Source organism: Triturus cristatus, chromosome 10, assembly GCF_964204655.1.
Source record: "Triturus cristatus chromosome 10, aTriCri1.1, whole genome shotgun sequence".
Classification (NCBI taxonomy): domain Eukaryota; kingdom Metazoa; phylum Chordata; class Amphibia; order Caudata; family Salamandridae; genus Triturus; species Triturus cristatus.
In genome coordinates this window covers 115,194,583-115,215,871 of record NC_140593.1, presented here as the reverse complement: position 1 = coordinate 115,215,871, position 21,289 = coordinate 115,194,583, and positions in this window count along the sequence as shown.

Genomic DNA, 21,289 nt, shown 5'->3' with positions numbered 1-21,289 from the left:
GCGTGTGGGGGCCCTAGGGCACCCCAAATGCATGGCAACGGCCCGTACATGCATGCCTACCCTCTCCATCACTATGGGTCTGCACGCGTATGCGTACCCGTAGTGGTACGGACCGTACACTCGCATCTACGCTCACTATCACTATGGGTCTGCACGCGTATGCGTACCCGTAGTGGTACGGACCGTACACTCGCATCTACGCTCACTATCACTATGGGTCTGCACGCGTATGCGTACCCGTAGTGGTACGGACCGTACACTCGCATCTACGCTCACTATCACTACGAGTACGCATACGCGTGCAGACCCATAGTGATGGAGAGCGTAGATGCGAGTGTACGGTCCGTACCACTACGGGTACGCATACGCGTGCAGACCCATAGTGATAGTGAGCGTAGATGCGAGTGTACGGTCCATACCACTACGGGTACGCATACGCGTGCAGACCCATAGTGATAGTGAGAGTAGATGCGAGTGTACGGTCCGTACCACTACGGGTACGCATACGCGTGCAGACCCATAGTGATAGTGAGCGTAGATGCGAGTGTACGGTCCGTACCACTACGGGTACGCATACGCGTGCAGACCCATAGTGATAGAGAGCGTAGATGCGAGTGTACGGCCCTATCACTATGGGTCTGCACGCGTATGCGTACCCGTAGTGGTACGGACCGTACACTCGCATCTACGCTCACTATCACTACGAGTACGCATACGCGTGCAGACCCATAGTGATGGAGAGCGTAGATGCGAGTGTACGGTCCGTACCACTACGGGTACGCATACGCCTGCAGACCCATAGTGATAGTGAGCGTAGATGCGAGTGTACGGTCCGTACCACTACGGGTACGCATACGCGTGCAGACCCATAGTGATAGTGAGCGTAGATGCGAGTGTACGGTCCGTACCACTACGGGTACGCATACGCGTGCAGACCCATAGTGATAGTGAGCGTAGATGCGAGTGTACGGTCCGTACCACTACGGGTACGCATACGCGTGCAGACCCATAGTGATAGGGCCGTACACTCGCATCTACGCTCTCTATCACTATGGGTCTGCACGCGTATGCGTACTCGTAGTGGTACGGACCGTACACTCACATTTACGCTCTCCATCACTATGGGTCTGCACGCGTATGCGTACCCGTAGTGACACGGACCGTACACTCGCATCTACGCTCGCCATCACGATGGGTACACATACGGCAGCACTCCCACAGTGATTTGGGAACATGCACAGGCCCTCTCAGCAGCAGTACGGCGGATTTTACACATCACTGTGGTGATAGGCGACACACATGTAGGAATAGGGCGGACATACTTGTCCATGGATGGACATACTTGTCCAGGAATGGACATCAAGGCATCGTCTGTGCATTACCACATGTGTGGGGCACAGGTGTCACAGGCTGTGATGTGGAACATGCCTCCTGAGTGGAGAAGGCACCAGATGTATGATGAGATGTGTACATGTGTACTGTGTGAGGGTGCAATGTGTGCCAGGCATGCCCTTGACTCCTTTGACATGTGTGCATGTGGGACTGCGCACTTGGGGTGAGCGTCACTGGCATGGCACCGACACCAACACACGGAAGTGTCCCATGATGCCAGGTACAGGGGTCATGACACATGACTTATCACTACCCACAGTGCACAATGTGACTATGCCATATATGTGTCCGGGATTTACATCAGGTTGATGTTGTAGCCCCCTCAAAAGCTGCAGCCGTTGCAGCAACCAACATGTGGCTGTGTGTAGATTGTCATTGCACACTGTTCCCAACACCATGCCACATGTGTTCTCGGATGTGAGGTGCACATGTATGCAAGGGACACGGAGTAGCGTGACAAGGCCATGTCAGCAAACTCACAAGGAATGTGTGGTGAGTCATGACATGTGCACCTTCATGGCAAGGTGTGTGGGCTGGACTAGTGTAATGTCATGTGACCTGTGGCTCAAGTGTTCCGCTGCCAGTCTCTGCAATCGGCATCACACTTCTGCTGATGTGTGGGTGTATGTCACTCCTGTCTTGCGTCGGGCAGTGCACTTGCACTGGGACACAGCTATTTCCATGGCGTGGCATGGGGAGGTTCTCAATCACCGTGTGTAGCTGGGTCTTGGAAGGAGTGTCACCTTGCATCCATACGTGTCCTGGGCATGTAGCACATGCCTGACTCCTTATGTGGCATGTGTGTATTGCCAGATTTACATGTGCTCAGTAGACATGAGTTGTTCTCGTAGTGCACTCACTCTTCCTTGTCACTTCCAAATTACTGCAGAGCGCCTCCTGTTGCCCGAAGAATTCCAGACTTGGCCACCATGCAGGAGAATGACAGGATCCGGCTCTACCGCTTCACCCAACCGTTGATTCTGGAGCTGACGGCGAGACTGGCACCACACCTGCAACCGCAGCACAGGTATCCTACGGCACTGACACCCCAGCTGAAGGTAATGGCTGCCCTACATTTCCTTGCCACGGGTACCTTCCAAAATACCATAGCTCATGTTGGTGGCATGTCCCAGAGCATGTTCAGCGGTGTGCTGCATGATTTCTTGGAGGCCATGTTGATTCACCTGGATGACTTCATCAAGTTCCCAACCCCTGAACAGATGACTGAGGTCAAGCGTGGTTTCTATGCCCTGGGAGGGATGCCCCATGTCATTGGGTCCATAGATGGGACACATGTAGGTTTGGTACCACCACACGCACGGGAGGTGGCGTACCGCAATCGGAAGCACTACCACTCCATCAATGCCCTTGTGGTGTGTCTGTCCAACATGGTGATTTCACATGTCTGTGCTCGTTTCCCAGGATCAGCACACGATGCCTACATCATGAGGCGTAGCGGGATGCCTGATATGATGATGCAGCTGCGCAACGAACGAGCATGTGTTGTTGGTGGGTACAGTCTGTCTGTCCTGTATTCTGTTTGGCCGAGCAGCACTACCGCTTCACCAGTTCTAACGATATCCATGTGCTTTCCATTTAGGGGACGCTGGCTATCCCAACATGCCTTGGCTGCTGACACCTCTCCGCAACCCCATCACGCCGGCCCAGCTCCGCTACAACACCGCCCATGGCCGGACAAGGCGAGTGATAGAGAGGACGTTTGGCATGCTGAAGAGCCGATTCCGGTGCCTCCACAAGACCGGCGGCGCACTCCCATATGCCCCGGCAAAGGTTTGCAAGATCTTCATGGTCTGCTGCATGCTGCACAACATGGCAGTTGAAAGAGCTGTGCCACTCATCCTGAATCAACATGACGAGGACCATCCACCCGTGGAGGACGAAGGGCTTGGCAATGGGGCTAGTGATGTGGAGGATGTGGAGCCGCAAGAGGACATCCGGACTCGGCTCATACGCGACTTCTTTGCTTAGTGGTGAGTACCAGTGTCTGAGTGTGCACGCCTTGGTCCCCAAGTGGCATGTGTTGTGATGTGTGTGTCCACCTGCATGTATGGCACGTGAGTCAGAGGTGTGTGTGGGTGTGTCACTGGAGTGATGGTGGCAGTGATGGTAGTATTTCCCCAGTCATAATTGTGACCTAGCATGTTGTCATCCATACATGTGTCGAGTCAATGCACATGCAAGTGGCTGTGCTTTTTGTGGCTGACTTCTTGTGTGTCTCTCTTCCCCAGGTACCTGCGCATGCCATCTGCTGGTTGCATTGTTGTGGCACTGCTATTCCTCATGGACATGGCATCGTGGGCTGACTCAGCGTTACAGGCACGGACACGTTTGGAAGTCTCCATGGGGTAAGGGATGCATCTGGGGTGTATTGGGTGTGGCAGTTGTTCACGATGTGTGCACACTGCCCAGGTCGGGGTTTGGTTCCTCTGCAGTCATGTGGCATCCCCATGGGACACGACATGCAGCTGGGTACACCAGAATAGATGGGCTGCCTGGTTGTCAGTCATCAGTGATGGGATGGTGGATTGTGATGATGGCATCAATGTGTGTGACACTGCCCTCGGACACATACGGTTGACATTGGCTTGACATGGCGTGGGACTTCCACATCAGCGGATCTATGGTGTATGGCAGGCTCTCCGTGTGCAGCTGTGGGTATTTAGCTGTTAGCCGACGCTTGTGTGCCAGTACCATGGCTATCACGCATTTGTGCTGCAGAAGGGGGGTGCCAGTGTTTGAGCCACATGTTACTCCACATGATGTGTTCATGTGTACTTCAAGTTGCCTCTGCAATCCCAAAAACATGACTATTAAAGGTGTCCCTATGCCTCCAAGGTGCCTCTGCTCAGTCAATGCTGGTGTGTTGGCACGGTGCATCCTGCATGTCTGGCATGGTATTCCCAGATTGTGGCTATGTGTCAATGTGTCGAGTGGCAAGATGCAAGCTGTGTGTGTGTGCTGAGACTGTGTATTGGGCATGATGTCCATGACTGTGTGGGTAGTGTGACATGTGCCATCCCCATGCATCCAACGTTGTCCAGGCCCCCATTCTCTGCATCCACCGGACTCAAGCTTGCAGGACATGGTTCTGCCACCTGTCTACACGTACCTGGGTGCCCCCCAGGACACGGGCCAGGTTCCCTGACCTCTGCGCATGACTGTTGCTGTACTCAATGTGTCTGTCAGCACGGTTGTTCGGCCACCCCCTCAGCTGGTTCTGCACATCACGGGTGTGTATGGTGCTCCATGTCTGTCTTGCCTAATAAACTGTGACCCATGTGTCCTGTGCCAGACTCAGGCCCCAGGGTGTGGATGGTTGAAGTGAACAGATGACTCAGGCATGTTTAGACTGCACAAGACACATGTTAGGTAATAATGCTACCAGCAGGCATCTACTCTTAATAGTGTGATTTATTAGGGGGGGGGGGGGGGACAAAGTGGGGGGCTTTCCGGGATTAGGGAATCCAAAGTTCAGTAGGGGAGTTGGTGTCCTTGCCATTGGAAATCCTCAGAGTCCATGCCACAGTCTTTGTCAACATTGGTCAGCCAGTGACCAGCAGGGCCATGTGGCAGAGAATGTCTCTTGATGCTGTGATGCTGTTGCTCCAGTGGGCCAGGTGCCAGGCCAGGTGTCCTGGGAGATGGTGATGTAGCAGCCACCCTCACGGTCCTTTCCGTGGACGACCCGGCTTCCTGCGGGGAACCTCAGCAGCAGGCCGTGACGACGTCTGGGATGCTCCGTCGGATGTTTCCTCCTCCTCCTCATGATCCCTCCCTGTGGGTGGTGATGTTCTCCGCCTTCTGGCACAGGGAGGGTCGGCCATGGTGTCGGCCATCCGACGGAGTTCAGCGTGAATCCCCTGGGACGCCGTCACTTGCTCAGCCTGTCTGTCCTCCATCCTCCGTTGGTGTAGCTGTAGACAGGCTATTAGCTCCGCATGTTGCTGGGCCTGCTGGACCTTGATCCCCTCGAGGACGGACACAACCTGGGCCATGCCCGTGGTGTCCTGCCGGTATGAGTCCAGGATGTTACGGACATGTGAAAATACCGGATCCCCAGCCAACTGGTCAGGCTCGCGCCTCCGCCGTCCTCCACTCCCACCACCCCTGCCCACTTGCGTCTGGCCTGCACTTGTGGGCACATCGGGTCTCCGGGACCCCTGAGGGGTGGCATTGGCGTTGTCGCCTGCCTCCTCCTGGGTGCCCGGGACACCGTGTCCCTCCTGGCGAGCCTGGCTGCATTGTGGTGTTGGGGCAGGGATCCTGGGTGTCTCCTGGGATGTGGCAGGAGTGGGGGTGGTGGTTGGCACGGTTGTACCTGACGCAGGTGCTGCAGGTGGTTGGACACCAGAGGGGCCAGGTCGGTCGGGGTCGTCCGCAGAGTGGTGAGAGTGGTCGCTGCCGGTGGGATCGGTCTCCTGCAGATCCGGGTCCTGTGAGTGTTCCCCCCCAGTGTTGGGGGGTGCAGCACGACGTTGACCTGTGTGTGAGAGAGAAAATGTTAATTTTGATCCATGCAACATCCATGTTTCATCCGTTACAAAGTTGGCACATTTCCTCTTGGAATTAGGATCTGTCTTGCATTCCACTCACAGTGCACTTGTGCATGTGTGTGTCCCTTGGGCACCAATTTGGCCCCTTTAACTATGTGTGGCACAGTCTTACTTGCTGCGTCAAGTGTGACTGCAGTCAGCAGTGGAGTGTGCATGTGTGCCGAGCTATGCATTTGCGCCTTCCTTGTAGCACTGTACATGTGCACATGGAGTGGATCCACACACTCATATGATGCAGGTGGCTGTCCTTGTGCTCGTGTACAGGTTGTGACATGGCCCTGCGTTTTGCCATGATGAAGAGGGGGGGTTCTGGCACTGGCCACCCTTGTCTACATGCACGCAGTCCACCTGCTGACGAGCAGACATTCCCACACACCACAGGACTGATTTGCTCTCCCTGTGTCTCCCTCCTTCTCTGTCCCCCTCTCCCTCCCTCTCTGTCCCCCTCTCCCTCCCTCTGTGTCCCCCTCTCCCTCCCTCTGTGTCCCCCTCTCCCTCCCTCTCTGTCCCCCTCTCCCTCCCTCTGTGTGTCAGCCTCCTCCCTCTGTCCATCTTCCTGTGTCTCCCTCCCTCTCTGTCCCCCTCTCCCTCCCTCTGTGTGTCAGCCTCCTCCCTCTGTCCATCTTCCTGTGTCTCCCTCCCTCTGTGTCCCCCTCTCCCTCCCTCTGTGTGTCAGCCTCCTCCCTCTGTCCATCTTCCTGTGTCTCCCTCCCTCTCTGTCCCCCTCTCCCTCCCTCTCTGTCCCCCTCTCCCTCCCTCTGTGTGTCAGCCTCCTCCCTCTGTCCGTCTCCCTCCCTCTCAGTCCCCCTCTCCCTCCCTCTGTGTCCCCCTCTCCCTCCCTCTCTGTCCCCCTCTCCCTCCCTCTGTGTGTCAGCCTCCTCCCTCTGTCCGTCTCCCTCCCTCTCAGTCCCCCTCTCCCTCCCTCTGTGTCCCCCTCTCCCTCCCTCCGTGTGTCACCCTCTGTCACCTTGGCCCAGCTTCCTGGGCACACACTGTTAGCAGATCTTAGAGTGGCCCTTGGCCTGTTGATGTGAGTTTGTTTCTGATCTCCAGGCACCCATTTTGTCTGCTGTGTGTCTGTGCGCTGCTGCTGTGGTGGTGTGTGCTGCCACTCTTTCACACTGTTGGCTGTTCATTAGCTGCTGGCATGTGCAAAACAGTGCCTTCACCCCCATGTGTTGATGCAAGGCATCCGCCATTTGCTGGCAAGTCATTCCTGTGTTGGGACACAGTGTTTGTCTGGCTGTGACCTAGGCCATATGGGCAGAGGGCATTGTTGTCTGCTTTGGAGTCGCACTATGTGATTCTTGGTGCCCAGCCTCCCGCCATCCGGGTTACCGTGTCATGTGTTGTTGTCTTCTGTGGCCTGTGACTTGACATTGTCCAGCTGGGTGCATGGGGCATGGTGGCAGCAGTGGCATGTGCCTGCTCATGGAGTGTGGTTGAGTAATGCGATGGCTTGTGGTGGTTGCGTGCCTGTTATTAATTTTGGTTGTGGTTGCAGTTCCCTCCATGTGAGGTGCGTTGTTTGTGTACTCACCCGGGTCTCGGAGTCCTTCTACTCCTTCAACTGCCTCCACCGGCAGTATGGCCATCACCCTCTCCTCCCAGGGATGGTACTGTACGGGTCTGCGGGAGGGCCCTCCTCCGGTGGCGTTGGCCTGGTCGTGTTCCTCCTGTCTCTTGGCTCTGACCCTCCTCCGCAGATCGTACCACCTGTTCTGGCAATCCTGCTTGGTCCTCCTGGTGTCCGCAACAGCATTCACAGCATCGACGATGGTCTGCCACATGGCTGTTTTGGCTGCCTGGCTGGTGCTTCTGACCAATGTTCCAAAGATCTGTGGCTCGACTCTGAGGATTTGATCAACAAGGACCTCCAACTCTCGGTGACTGAACTTTGGATTCTTGGTAGTGGGCATGGTGAGGGGTGTGGGTGGGGATGGTGTGGGTGTGGGGGGTGTGTGGATGTTGGGGGGGGTGTGGATGGTTGTGTGTGTGTGTGAATGTGATGAGAGGGTGTTTGTGAGGGTGGTCGTGTGAAGGTGTGCAAGTGTAAGATGTGGTGTCGCTTGTAGTCTGGTTCTGTGGTGTCTGGCAGCAGTGGGTCTGTTGCAAAGGCTCATGGTTTGTGTGTGTGGGCCCTTTTTATTGGTCCATGGGTGGGTGTGGCAGTGTTTGAATTTTGGGTGGGTGTGTTATAAGGAGTGGTGGTGTATTGGGCCTCTGTTTGTTTTTGACAGTTGCAGGTCAGTGATTGTGTTATTTTAGTGGTTGTTGGCCATGTTTAGTGGCTGTGTGCCTTTCGAATGGTGTATTGTTGAGTTGTTTTGTTTTGTTTTGTCCTTGTTGTGTACGTGCGTTTTGAGCGTGTGTACGGTGTGTACATGGGCCATTTGGTTGTACGATTTGGTCCTTGTGTGTGGCTTTGTACGACTCGTACATGCGGTTGTGATGTTGGGGCATGGGGTGCGCTCCGTACTTAGGAGGTTGTGTTGGGGGTGCGCCAGGAACGTACTGGGGTGGGGGTACGACTGGAACGTACTGGGGTGTACATAGACGGTGGTACGACACGTACAGGGGTGGGGGGGTGTACATTGACGGTGGTACGACACGTACAGGGGTGGGGGGGTGTACATTGACGGTGGTACGACACGTACTGGGGTGGGGGTACGACTGGAACGTACTGGGGTGTACATAGACGGTGGTACGACACGTACAGGGGTGGGGGGGTGTACATAGACGGTGGTACGACACGTACAGGGGTGGGGGGGTGTACATTGACGGTGGTACGACACGTACAGGGGTGGGGGGGTGTACATTGACGGTGGTACGACACGTACAGGGGTGGGGGGGTGTACATTGACGGTGGTACGACACGTACTGGGGTGGGGGTACGACTGGAACGTACTGGGGTGTACATAGACGGTGGTACGACACGTACAGGGGTGGGGGGGTGTACATTGACGGTGGTACGACACGTACAGGGGTGGGGGGGTGTACATTGACGGTGGTACGACACGTACAGGGGTGGGGGGTGTACATTGACGGTGGTACGACACGTACTGGGGTGGGGGTACGACTGGAACGTACTGGGGTGTACATAGACGGTGGTACGACACGTACAGGGGTGGGGGGGTGTACATTGACGGTGGTACGACACGTACAGGGGTGGGGGGGTGTACATTGACGGTGGTACGACACGTACAGGGGTGGGGGGGTGTACATTGACGGTGGTACGACACGTACTGGGGTGGGGGTACGACTGGAACGTACTGGGGTGTAGGTAGACGGGGCCATGACACGTACTGGGGTGGGGGTGTGGCTCGAACGTACTGGGGTGTAGGTACACGGGGGGTACGACACGTACTGGGGTGGGGGTGCGACTGGAACGTACTGGGGTGTACATAGACGGTGGTACGACACGTACAGGGGTGGGGGGGTGTACATTGACGGTGGTACGACACGTACTGGGGTGGGGGTACGACTGGAACGTACTGGGGTGTACATAGACGGTGGTACGACACGTACAGGGGTGGGGGGGTGTACATTGACGGTGGTACGACACGTACTGGGGTGGGGGTACGACTGGAACGTACTGGGGTGTACATAGACGGTGGTACGACACGTACAGGGGTGGGGGGGTGTACATTGACGGTGGTACGACACGTACAGGGGTGGGGGGGTGTACATTGACGGTGGTACGACACGTACAGGGGTGGGGGGGTGTACATTGACGGTGGTACGACACGTACTGGGGTGGGGGTACGACTGGAACGTACTGGGGTGTACATAGACGGTGGTACGACACGTACAGGGGTGGGGGGGTGTACATTGACGGTGGTACGACACGTACAGGGGTGGGGGGGTGTACATTGACGGTGGTACGACACGTACAGGGGTGGGGGGGTGTACATTGACGGTGGTACGACACGTACTGGGGTGGGGGTACGACTGGAACGTACTGGGGTGTACATAGACGGTGGTACGACACGTACAGGGGTGGGGGGGTGTACATTGACGGTGGTACGACACGTACAGGGGTGGGGGGGTGTACATTGACGGTGGTACGACACGTACAGGGGTGGGGGGGTGTACATTGACGGTGGTACGACACGTACTGGGGTGGGGGTACGACTGGAACGTACTGGGGTGTAGGTAGACGGGGCCATGACACGTACTGGGGTGGGGGTGTGGCTCGAACGTACTGGGGTGTAGGTACACGGGGGGTACGACACGTACTGGGGTGGGGGTGCGACTGGAACGTACTGGGGTGTACATAGACGGTGGTACGACACGTACAGGGGTGGGGGGGTGTACATTGACGGTGGTACGACACGTACTGGGGTGGGGGTACGACTGGAACGTACTGGGGTGTACATAGACGTTGGTACGACACGTACAGGGGTGGGGGGGTGTACATTGACGGTGGTACGACACGTACTGGGGTGGGGGTACGACTGGAACGTACTGGGGTGTACATAGACGGTGGTACGACACGTACAGGGGTGGGGGGGTGTACATTGACGGTGGTACGACACGTACAGGGGTGGGGGGGTGTACATTGACGGTGGTACGACACGTACAGGGGTGGGGGGGTGTACATTGAAGGTGGTACGACACGTACTGGGGTGGGGGTACGACTGGAACGTACTGGGGTGTACATAGACGGTGGTACGACACGTACAGGGGTGGGGGGGTGTACATTGACGGTGGTACGACACGTACAGGGGTGGGGGGGTGTACATTGACGGTGGTACGACACGTACAGGGGTGGGGGGGTGTACATTGACGGTGGTACGACACGTACTGGGGTGGGGGTACGACTGGAACGTACTGGGGTGTAGGTAGACGGGGCCATGACACGTACTGGGGTGGGGGTGTGGCTCGAACGTACTGGGGTGTAGGTACACGGGGGGTACGACACGTACTGGGGTGTGGGTACGACTGGAACGTACTGGGGTGTAGGTAGACGGGGCTATGACACGTACTGGGGTGGGGGTGTGGCTCGAACGTACTGGGGTGTAGGTACACGGGGGGTACGACACGTACTGGGGTGGGGGTACGACTGGAACGTACTGGGGTGTAGGTAGACGGGGCTGTGACACGTACTGGGGTGGGGGTGTGGCTCGAACGTACTGGGGTGTAGGTACACGGGGGGTACGACACGTACTGGGGTGGGGGTACGACTGGAACGTACTGGGGTGTAGGTAGACGGGGCTGTGACACGTACTGGGGTGGGGGTGTGGCTCGAACGTACTGGGGTGTAGGTACACGGGGGGTACGACACGTACTGGGGTGGGGGTGCGACTGGAACGTACTGGGGTGTACATAGACGGTGGTACGACACGTACAGGGGTGGGGGGGTGTACATTGACGGTGGTCTGACACGTACTGGGGTGGGGGTACGACTGGAACGTACTGGGGTGTACATAGACGGGTGGGGGTATACATATACGGGGGGTACGTGTCGGACGTACGGGGGCTGGGGGGAGTGTTGGGCGCGTATGCGGGCACATGTCTCCATGGTTGCTATAGGTGTTCGGTGCGGACGGTGTTTTTTCCATACGGTTGTAGGCTCGGACGCACGGGATGGATCGTGATTCCTCGGTCGGACTTGGATTTTTACGTTTGTAAGGTAAATCGTCCGAGGACGTGTCGGACACATTTTCCGACCCGAGGACGTGTGGGGAATGATTCCCGGTGCGGTTCGTATGGACTTTTTACCATGCGAATCGTGATTGCCAGTTCGTACGGCACTTGTACGATTCGTACGGTAAAAAGACCCGATACGAGTCGCACGGGGGAATTTTTTACCGGATCGTGATCGGCACCATAGTCTTCCTCTGTTGACTGCTGCTCACTCTCCTCACGCTCTTCTGGCTCTCTGTACATTGTAAGGGATTACAAACCGGCAGGGTTGTATACACTGTGCACTGTGCTATGGGTTACTAAGGAACCCTATTAACTTATAAAAAAGTTGTTGAAGAACATAATACGCAAATTAAACCATTGTTATGTTTATAACATTGTATTAGCTTTTCAAAATATGTGCATGAGATTTCCACAAGGCGAATTAAGAAAACATAATTGTATCGCCAGTGTTAAATGGTAGCGGCAGTTTCAGTCGATAATCTTTCAAGTATTTGCCCGGCGGTAATCGCCTCTCATACCACTCGATGATTTACCAATAAAAGAGGCAGGCGCTGGAGACTGGAAGGCAGGAAACGAAGTTTTATTCCGTCGGAGCAGAACACATCAGATCAGACAGCAAGGTATCGTCACGAGGTGCTCTAACTGCATCTCTGAGACCTGGTCTCTTATACACTGGTTTATTGCTTTATTACATATAGTACATTCTTGAGATTCCCTTGATGCCTGAAAGAACATCCCCTGAAGCCCCGGCTCAGATCCGATCCCACACATAGATACAGTAGAAGTTCCCACCCTACCCGCAGTGGGAGATGGCTATCGCGCAGCAGGGAATTCCGCTAATTCCCGGGGGTGTGTGCAACTGTCCGGGTCTCAGGGGGTAGGGGCTTTGATCTACTGTAATCCCTTTGATGTGGGGTGTTTCCCTTACAGTAGGGGCAGTAAACTGCATCCGCAGGGCTAGGTGATGGCCTGGGACCAGTTCAGACAATGGGGCGCAGAGGAAGGGGGTTATCAAAGGAGAGGCATGACCATGTATGGGTTGTCGGTTGGAAGTGGTTCCGTAGCAGGGTCGCGCAGAAGGAGAGGGTTTATGGCCTGTATGAGAGAGCGGGGGTGGCCGGCGCGCGGGGGATGCTTGCAGCGCCAAGGGAAAACGCTGGCGGTCGAGAGTGAGCGGGGAGAGAGCGGGGTGCCTAAAATGGCGGCCGTGCATTCGTTGTGCGTGGCGCTGGGGAGAGGCAAGATGGCGCAGATAATGTTCAGTTTGCACGCTAAATTTCCACAGTCCTCCCTTTTAACATGTCTCGCCAGCTTGCCTAGTTTGGATCTATCCCCATAATACCCCGTACCTCCACCTCGTTCAGAGCTTTCATCCACTCAGTTTCAAAGTCCAAAGTCTTAGGGCAGATGCAGTTCATAAAAAGCGAACATAAAGGTGGCAGACACTGAATCCCCAAGCAACATCCACATAGTAACACAATCGGTATCAGGATAAATGAAAACAGTCTCCATCCCCAACCTTTAATAGTGTCCCAAAACCAACTCCCCAGTGACCATTCTTCTTGTTCTTGATGAACCTCTGCGGACAGTCTGTGGAGATGTTCAATTGCTTTGTAGACTGAGGGTGAGTTATCCGGTACGTAGGTACAACAGCTGGACCCAATGATGCGGCATGCTCCTCCACGATCTGCCAGAACCACGTCTAGAACAAGGCGGTTCTGGAGAGCCACCAGGCGGACGGCCTGAAGCTCAGCGGTGTTGTTGGCGAGGGCGCCAGCTGTAATGTTCATTGCCGTTTCGACTGCCTGGGTTAAGTGGCGGATGGCACGGCTGTTTGCCATCGGACCCCAGAGTGGAACAAGGCCTTTGACTGCGTCCATGAACTGTGCTCCGGTGGAGTCGGCCTGCACAATGTCTTTGGCCCGTTTCTGTCGGTGATGGTTTGCTGGAGCCACATACGTCGGAGGAAGGACAAAGGCGATGTAGCAGGTGCCTCCCCAACCTTTCGGAAGCCAGGTGTAGGCCTTAGTACCACAGACGAAGTACATATTCGGGGAGGCAACAAAGGAGGGTGGGTCAACTGAGTCCAATGTTCGGGTGATGAGGCAGGAGCTGTGGCCCACCAGCTGTGCCCCCAGGCCTTCGAGGCATACAGACCCAGTGATGTTGATGACGGACAGGGCCACTGTTAGGGTGGCGGCCGTCCGTTTCCGGAGGTAAGAGAAGGTGGGTCTGGCTGGATTGTTGAACACTTGCATTTCAACTCGTTCTTTGGCAGGGATGTCCATGTGAAAGGAAGTGTTCGATCTCAGAGGGCAGAAGAGGGCAGAAGTTCTTCCAGTTTTGTTCAGCCAGAACCCATGGTAAAAGTGTGACATGGTTCTGCCGGAAGTGGCATTGTCCTTGTAGCTTTCTTGCAGGAGGATTAGCCAGGCGAGGCAGGAACCATGGACAGAAAAAGGTGAAGGGATGAAAGGGATAGAGTGTCCAGTGGCGTGTGGTAGCAGTCCACAGATCCAGCAATTAGTGGCGTTGGTAGCAAGATTGTGTTGGTGGAGCAACTGCACAAAAGAGTTATTCCAGAACTCCTTACGCCTTTCTCGGAGTTGGGGTGAAAGCGAGATCAGATGATGTTCTTTCGTGGTGGTAGGTTGAACGGTGGTCAGTAATGTCTTATGAGCGGGTGTGCTCTCTTCCATGATCCAGAAGGTGACCATGAGGAGAAGGCAAAAGAGAAGGGTAATGAAAAGTGCAATAGTCTTTAAGCTGTGCATTCGGTCAGTCTTTGGGTTTCTGTAGTGGATCTTCGGACGTCCGGTTGCTTCCATCATCTTCATGTCGGGCGCTTCCATCACCTTCAAGAGACTCGGTAGCGGGCAGAACCACAGACTTTGTTTTAGTTTCTCTCCTGGTGGCCTTTTAGGTGACTAGGCTACCGTTCTGAGATTTCCACTTAGCCTGTGGTCTGCTTAGCCGAAGTTCTCTCCTTTCGTCGCAAGTTATACCCTTCTTTGGATGACACAGTGGGATCGGGATATTCAATCAACTCAAGTGTCTCTGTATCCGGGCCGCGGTTCAGGGATGGTCGGTCTTTGTCCAGTAGTTCCTCTTGGGTGGTGATGTTGTCCGTGGTTGTCAGGGTCGGTGATACCTTCTTGCAGTGGTGTGCATGCAGCCAATTGCGTTTCCCCTCCACTCGAAGAGCTGTTCGGGTGGTGATCGGGACTTGCAGGGGGCCCGTCCACCGGGGCTCCAGACTCTTGGTGCGCTGGAAGTTACGCACTAAGACGAAGTCACCGGGTTGGATGTCGTGTCCCGGGCCCCTGGAAACATCGGGAATGGCGTGCAGCACCTGCTGGTGGATAACAGACAATGTCTTAGTTAGGTTATACAAATAGTCAGACATGAGGACGTCCGGGACGTCGTGGATGGATGATGGTTTTGGTGCAGTCCAAAGGTTCATGGGCCGCCCAAAGACGACCTCGTAGGGGGTTAAGTGGTGTTTGGTGGGGGTGGAACGCATTGATAGCAATGCTAGTGGGAGAGCGTCTGGCCATCTTAGTCCTGTGGTGGCGACTATTTTTGCTATCTTAAGCTTCAATGTGGCATTGTGTCGCTCAACCAGGCCTGCAGATTGGGGATGGAAGACCGCATGGAACTTCTGTTTTACACCCAACCCTTTTAAGATGAGTTGGATAACTTCGGCTACGAAGTGGGGGCCATTGTCGCTCCACAAAATTCGACAAAGGCCGTATCGGGGGAAGAATTCCTTCAGTAGTACTTTTGCGGTAGTCATAGCGGTGTTATCATGGGTCGGGTAGGCTTCCACCCACTTGCTGAAGGCACATACAACGACAAGCACATACTTTAAACCTTGGCACCTTTCTAGCTGGACGTAGTCCATTTGTAGGACTTCAAAGGGGTGATTGGGGACCCCAAACCCTCCCCGGGGTACAGCAGTTCCTTTCCCAGGGTTGTGTTGGAGGCATACTAGGCATTGTTGGACCAGACGTTTGGCTGAGTCCGGTATTCTGTCGTTGTGCCAGACTTTGGAGATGAGTTCGATCATGGGGGCAGACCCTATGTGTGCGGGGGAGTGTGCCATGGTCAGCATGGGGATCAAGTATGAGTCGGGTAGCAGCCATTTGTTCGAGTCTTTAGTTCGCCAACAACCGTCATCGTCCTTCAATCCTACCCGGGCCCATTCAGTTAATTCGTGTGGTGTGCTGGCTAGTTGGATATCCCTAATCGTTTCCCTAGCATCCTTCCATTTCTCAGTTTGTGACCTGGTCACGTACATACGGGTCGTGGACCTATTCTCGGCTGTGGTTCGGGCAGTAATGTCAGCTAGTGCATTTCCCTGACCTATAATGTCTGTCACCTTCTTGTGTGCCTGGCATTTGATCACAGCTAACCGTGTGGGGAGGAGGACTGCTTCGGTCAGGGCAGAGACTAGGTCTCCATGCAGGATGGGTGTGCCATGAGAAGTCAAGAATCCCCTCTCTTTCCATAAGAGCCCGAAGTGGTGAACTACCCCAAAGGCATACTGACTGTCTGTGTAAATGTTTGCGGTTGTCCCTGCTGCCAGGATGCAGGCTCGTGTGAGGGCAATTAGTTCAGCCACCTGTGCGGATCGCTGTGTGATGCGGGCCGTCTCAACAACTGTTCGAGCTGTGGTGACTGCATAGGCAGCTGAGGTGGTGCCATCAGGGAGCTTGATGCATGAGCCATCCACCCACAGTTCTCCGTCAGGGTTCGGGAAGGCAGTATCCCGGAGGTCAACCCTACTCTTGGTCTGTTCGTCGGTGAGGGTCACGCAGTCATGTATAGGGGACGCATTGGGGTCAGTGTCAGGGAGAGGTAGTAGAGTGGCTGGATTCAGAGTGGTGCATCGTTTCAATGTGATGTGGGGTGCAAGCAGAGTCAGTTCGTACCCAGTCAGTCGTGCGCTAGTCAGGTGTTGAGTTTTGGTTTGGTTCAGGAGGGTATCAACAGCATGGGGCACCAATACAGTGAGGGGGTTCGAGAGCACGATCCCCTCACTTTGTCGGATAGAGACAGCAGCGGCGGCTACTGCTCGAAGGCAGGCGGGCAAGGCTCTGGCTACGGGGTCGAGAGTGGCAGAGAAGTAGGCACAAGGGCGTTGTTTAGGGCCTATGGACTGGGTTAGGACAGACAATGCGCATCCCTCCCTTTCGTGGGTGTAGAGGGAGAAAGGTTTAGTGTAGTTTGGGGTTCCTAGGACTGGGGCTGAGCAGAGGGCATCCCGTAATTCTTTGAAGGAGGATTGGCATTCGGGTGTCCAGGGGAGGGGGAAGGGGGTATCTTTAGCCAGCAGGGAAAGCAGAGGTTTTACGATAAGACTGAAATTTGGCAACCACTGACGACAGAAGGAGGTGAGGCCCACTAGGGACCGCACTTGCTTCTGAGTTTTGGGAACAGGGGTTTCTAGGATGGTTTGAATTCGGTCAGGGGTAAGTTTCCTCCCGTCTTTGGATAGTAGGTGGCCTAGATACGTTACTTGGGGCTGGCAGAATTGCAATTTCTTTCTGGAGACCTTGTGACCGTTCTCCGCAAGGAAGCGGAGGAGGTGAATGGTGGCTGTGACGGCAAGTGGAGTGGTGTCGGCCGCCAAAAGAATGTCATCGACGTACTGTATCAACGCCACTCCATCGGGTAGTTGGACTGCATCTAGTTGCCTCTTGAGGGCCTGGCTGTAAATACTGGGACTCTCAGTGTAACCTTGGGGTGCCCTACAGAATCTGTACGAATGGGCTTTTAAAATGAAGCCGAACAGGTAGCGGCTGTCTGGGTGGATGGGGATGGAAAAGAATGCGTTCTTGAGGTCAATGACAGTAAAGATGGTGGCGGTGGATGGAATCAGGGTGAGGATGGTGGTGATGTCTGAGACTACGGGGTACTGGGGTATGACTACTTTGTTAACCTCTCGCAAGTCAACAATGAAACGGTAGGCTTTCTCATCCCCCTCGCCTTGCTTCTTTACAATGGGTAGGATAGGGCTGTTGCAAACATTACTCGCTACTTCTTCTACCACTCCTGCCTCGACCAGGGACTCGATGATTTCCACCAATGCCTTCTCGCCTTCGGGGGATATCCGATACTGAGGAAGCTTTGGGAGCACTGCGTCCGGTCGGACGGTTATGTGTACCGGGTCGATCACCATGCGCCCTACATCTGAGTCGGTTTTAGCCCATAGATGTGAAGGTAATGTGTCGAGTAGGGACATATCGGCATCGGTTATAGAGAGCATACGCCGAGTGTGACAGGGTCTGGACAGATCTGGGTTATCGTGTAGGATGACTCGAACTCCGTCTGGGGAGCATCTGATAGTGGCTCGAAAATGTTTTAGCAAATCAAGTCCCATAATAGCATCGGGGGTGTTGGAGGAGAGCAGAAAGGTCGTGTCAGTGGTGTTATCTTCTAAATCAAAGGGGATTGGTGCTGATAAGGGGTTAGTGGAGGGCGTTCCGTCAAAGCCTATTGAGGTTACGTGTGAGCCAGACAAGGGTGCCCTAGGAATCAGTCGTTTAGATAACGCACTACGTGTCGCCCCAGTATCTACCAGGAATGGAGATTTTGTGCCTAAGACCTTAGCGGTGACGTAAGGACCTTGCTGGTCAACACGGAGTTCGACTGGATCCCTCCCTTGCCCCTGGCGGTCCTATGCGAAGTCATGAGTGCTTTCATAGTCGGACTGCTGACACTGGTTTTGTCGGGGGCGATCAAAGGTGTTTGATCTGCCTGGCCTGTCGTTGATGGCGTCGTTCGTGTGCCCTCGTTCCCGTCCTCTATTTCTGTGGTCATATGCTGTGTCTCTGGGGTTCCTATTTTTATTCATTTCCAGAAGGACCGGGCACTGGGATTTCCAGTGTCCGAACCCTCTACAGAACGCACATTGGTTCCCATCTAAGTCTCTCCGTCCGTTGTAGGGCGTAGGTGTATGGTCTCTAGGGGGTAGCTTTCTAGGGGCGGTTGGTTGGTAATTCTCTTTTGGGGGTTCCCTTCCTATGGTCACCCCCTGCAACTGTGCTATCATCACCCTCTCCTTTAATTCCTTTTTCTTCTTCTCTGACGCCCTATCGTTCTCGTTCTTCTGGTTTTCGTAGTATTGGGCCATCTGGAGAATTGCTGCGGGTTTGGAGGCTGCCCAACTACTCTCGCTGGTCTGTAACTTCTGGGAAACTTCTGGCGACAGACCCTTTACATAATTCTGGACAAAGAGGTGGTGTCCGGTTGCGGTGGTCATGTCTTGGCCACTGTAATCGGAAAACACAGTCTCGAATCGGGAGAAGTATTCAGACACATCTTCCTGGGGTTTCTGGCGGCAAGCTGTCACTATCGACCAGTCTACCTTTCTTTCTGGGATTAGAGTCTTCAGTTTTTGTACAATCTTGTCTGGGAGCTCTAAGATGGCTTTCGGGGGTTTCTGTCCTGGCTCTCGCTGTTTATCTATGGTATCGAGTTGTACCCAGGTATATCCGAACGGCTCAGCGTGGTCAACTTTCCGGATTTGTTTCCACACATCAGCCGGCAAACATAGCCCAAAGAACAAGTCGATATCTGCTAACGTCATTATCGTTGAGCCTAAGGCTGTGCCTAATTCAGTGTAGAAGGCAGTCGGGTTCTTTCTCAAGTCGGGTAGGGTCTTTCTAAAGGTCAAAATATCTTGCCGGTCCCACGGCTGGTAGACCCAGTTATATACAACCCTTCCCTTCGCATCTTGGTGGTTGATGTCGTCGTGTGTTCCCTGACCCCGTGGGGGGACCCAGTAGGGGGCAGCTTCTTTAATGGGCATCATGGCATCGGCCCTTCCTCCCTGGGGCTTAGTTGCCATGGGGGTTTCCGTTGTGGTTGTCTGTCCATGTTCTTTAAGGTGTCGGTAGACCTCGAGTGTACGAGTGAAGAGGTTCGTTACATCGCCCTCTCTTTCTTCCCCAATGTCTACCTTCCTATATAGGGCCGCTAGGCCTTCGGGACCTTTATCGTGGTACCTATTCTCATATGTATTCAGGGTGCGATAACAGAGCCGTACGACGAAGTGTCGTCTGCGGCTGTCGGCATACGATTTATACACGTCCGTTATATACTCCTCACTTTCTTTTCGCTCCACCAGCGTCCCTACTATCTTGTCAATTCCTGCTCGTTCATCTTTAGTTAACCGATTCATTCTGGTGGACTCTTTCTTTCCTATCTCATGGTCGTCTAGCGTTGTAGTCGACGTTAGGTTCAGTACAAGAGGCTCAGCCGGCGCGGAGGCCGTGAGGGCCGAGGCCCCTGTACTGCTTTCGTTCGTGTTCGGGGGTTGTGGGTGTTGCACTACCGATTGGGAGGGTGCATACGGAGGGGGCATGTAAATGGTCGGGGGACCTAACAGTAATTCGTCATTCGTTTGCTGCTTGGAGGACAATACAGGGTAGAGCAGAGAAGGGGTCCTAACAGCGTACTGGCCTGAGGTTTCGGGCTCCTGTCTTAGTTTAGTTTCCCTTCTCTCTTTTATGTCTTCTTCTAACTTTTTAGCGGCAAGGTGAGCTGCCTTTCGTAATTCCTTTTCTGCTTTTACTTCTTCCCTCTTTTTCCGTTGCGTTGCTTCTTTGCGCCACATGCCGATACTGTCAAGCATAGTAGGCGTCGTCTTATTGCTACGCAGAGCTATTTCTAGTGCTTCTATCTTATGGTCGTCGAAGGATCCCATCAGTGGCCACTGACTTTCGGGGTCCTTCTTGGTATATTTATGCCACAGCTTGCTATAAGCTACGGCGACTAGTCCATATTTAGTGAACATGTCCTTATTAGGGGTGCCTTCCAGTGGAGCCGGATGGTTCACCTCTAATAAGCGGTCCGGGCAGAACCAACTACCAATCAGTGGGGAGAAGATAGGCATGACGGGTTTCAACGGGGACAAAAGTCAGCACTACCTATCTTTTCACTGCTTGCAAAGACTAGACAGAATATCTCTATTCTTCGTTATTTGTAAGCAGAGAATACCTCCAAAGAACCAATATCGAACAACTAGTGTTCGGACAATCAATCAATCAATCAATGGGGAGATAAAGATAGGCACGACGGGTTTCAACGGGGACAAAATTCTGCGTTACCTACCCTTCACTATCTGCAAAGGGAGAGAGAGAGAGTATTCCTACTCCTCCCCGTTTGTAGACAGCGAATATCTCAAAAAGAACAATCAATGAGCAATACTAGTATTCAAACAATCAATCAATTATTTCGCACTTTTGTCGTATTTCACGACCTTACCCGGACCGCGTGGACAGTTTCTCGTCTTCCGCCTCCAGCGCCCGATCGTCCTCTATTCTCCGTATTTGCCGCGGCACTCCTGATGGTTCCCAGTCAGGACCGTAGATCACTCGAGAGAGGTCTGCTCGGAACCAGTGAAGTTCGGATGATCGGCTGCCAGACGAGGGTCTATTGGGCAGGAGCTCTCCCGATCGTTGCAGTCGTTCACTCTGTCGTCGGGACCTCTCCCACTGGATCCACGTGTCGCTGATGGGCCCCACGTTTGGGACGCCAATTGTTAAATGGTAGCGGCAGTTTCAGTCGATAATCTTTCAAGTATTTGCCCGGCGGTAATCGCCTCTCATACCACTCGATGATTTACCAATAAAAGAGGCAGGCGCTGGAGACTGGAAGGCAGG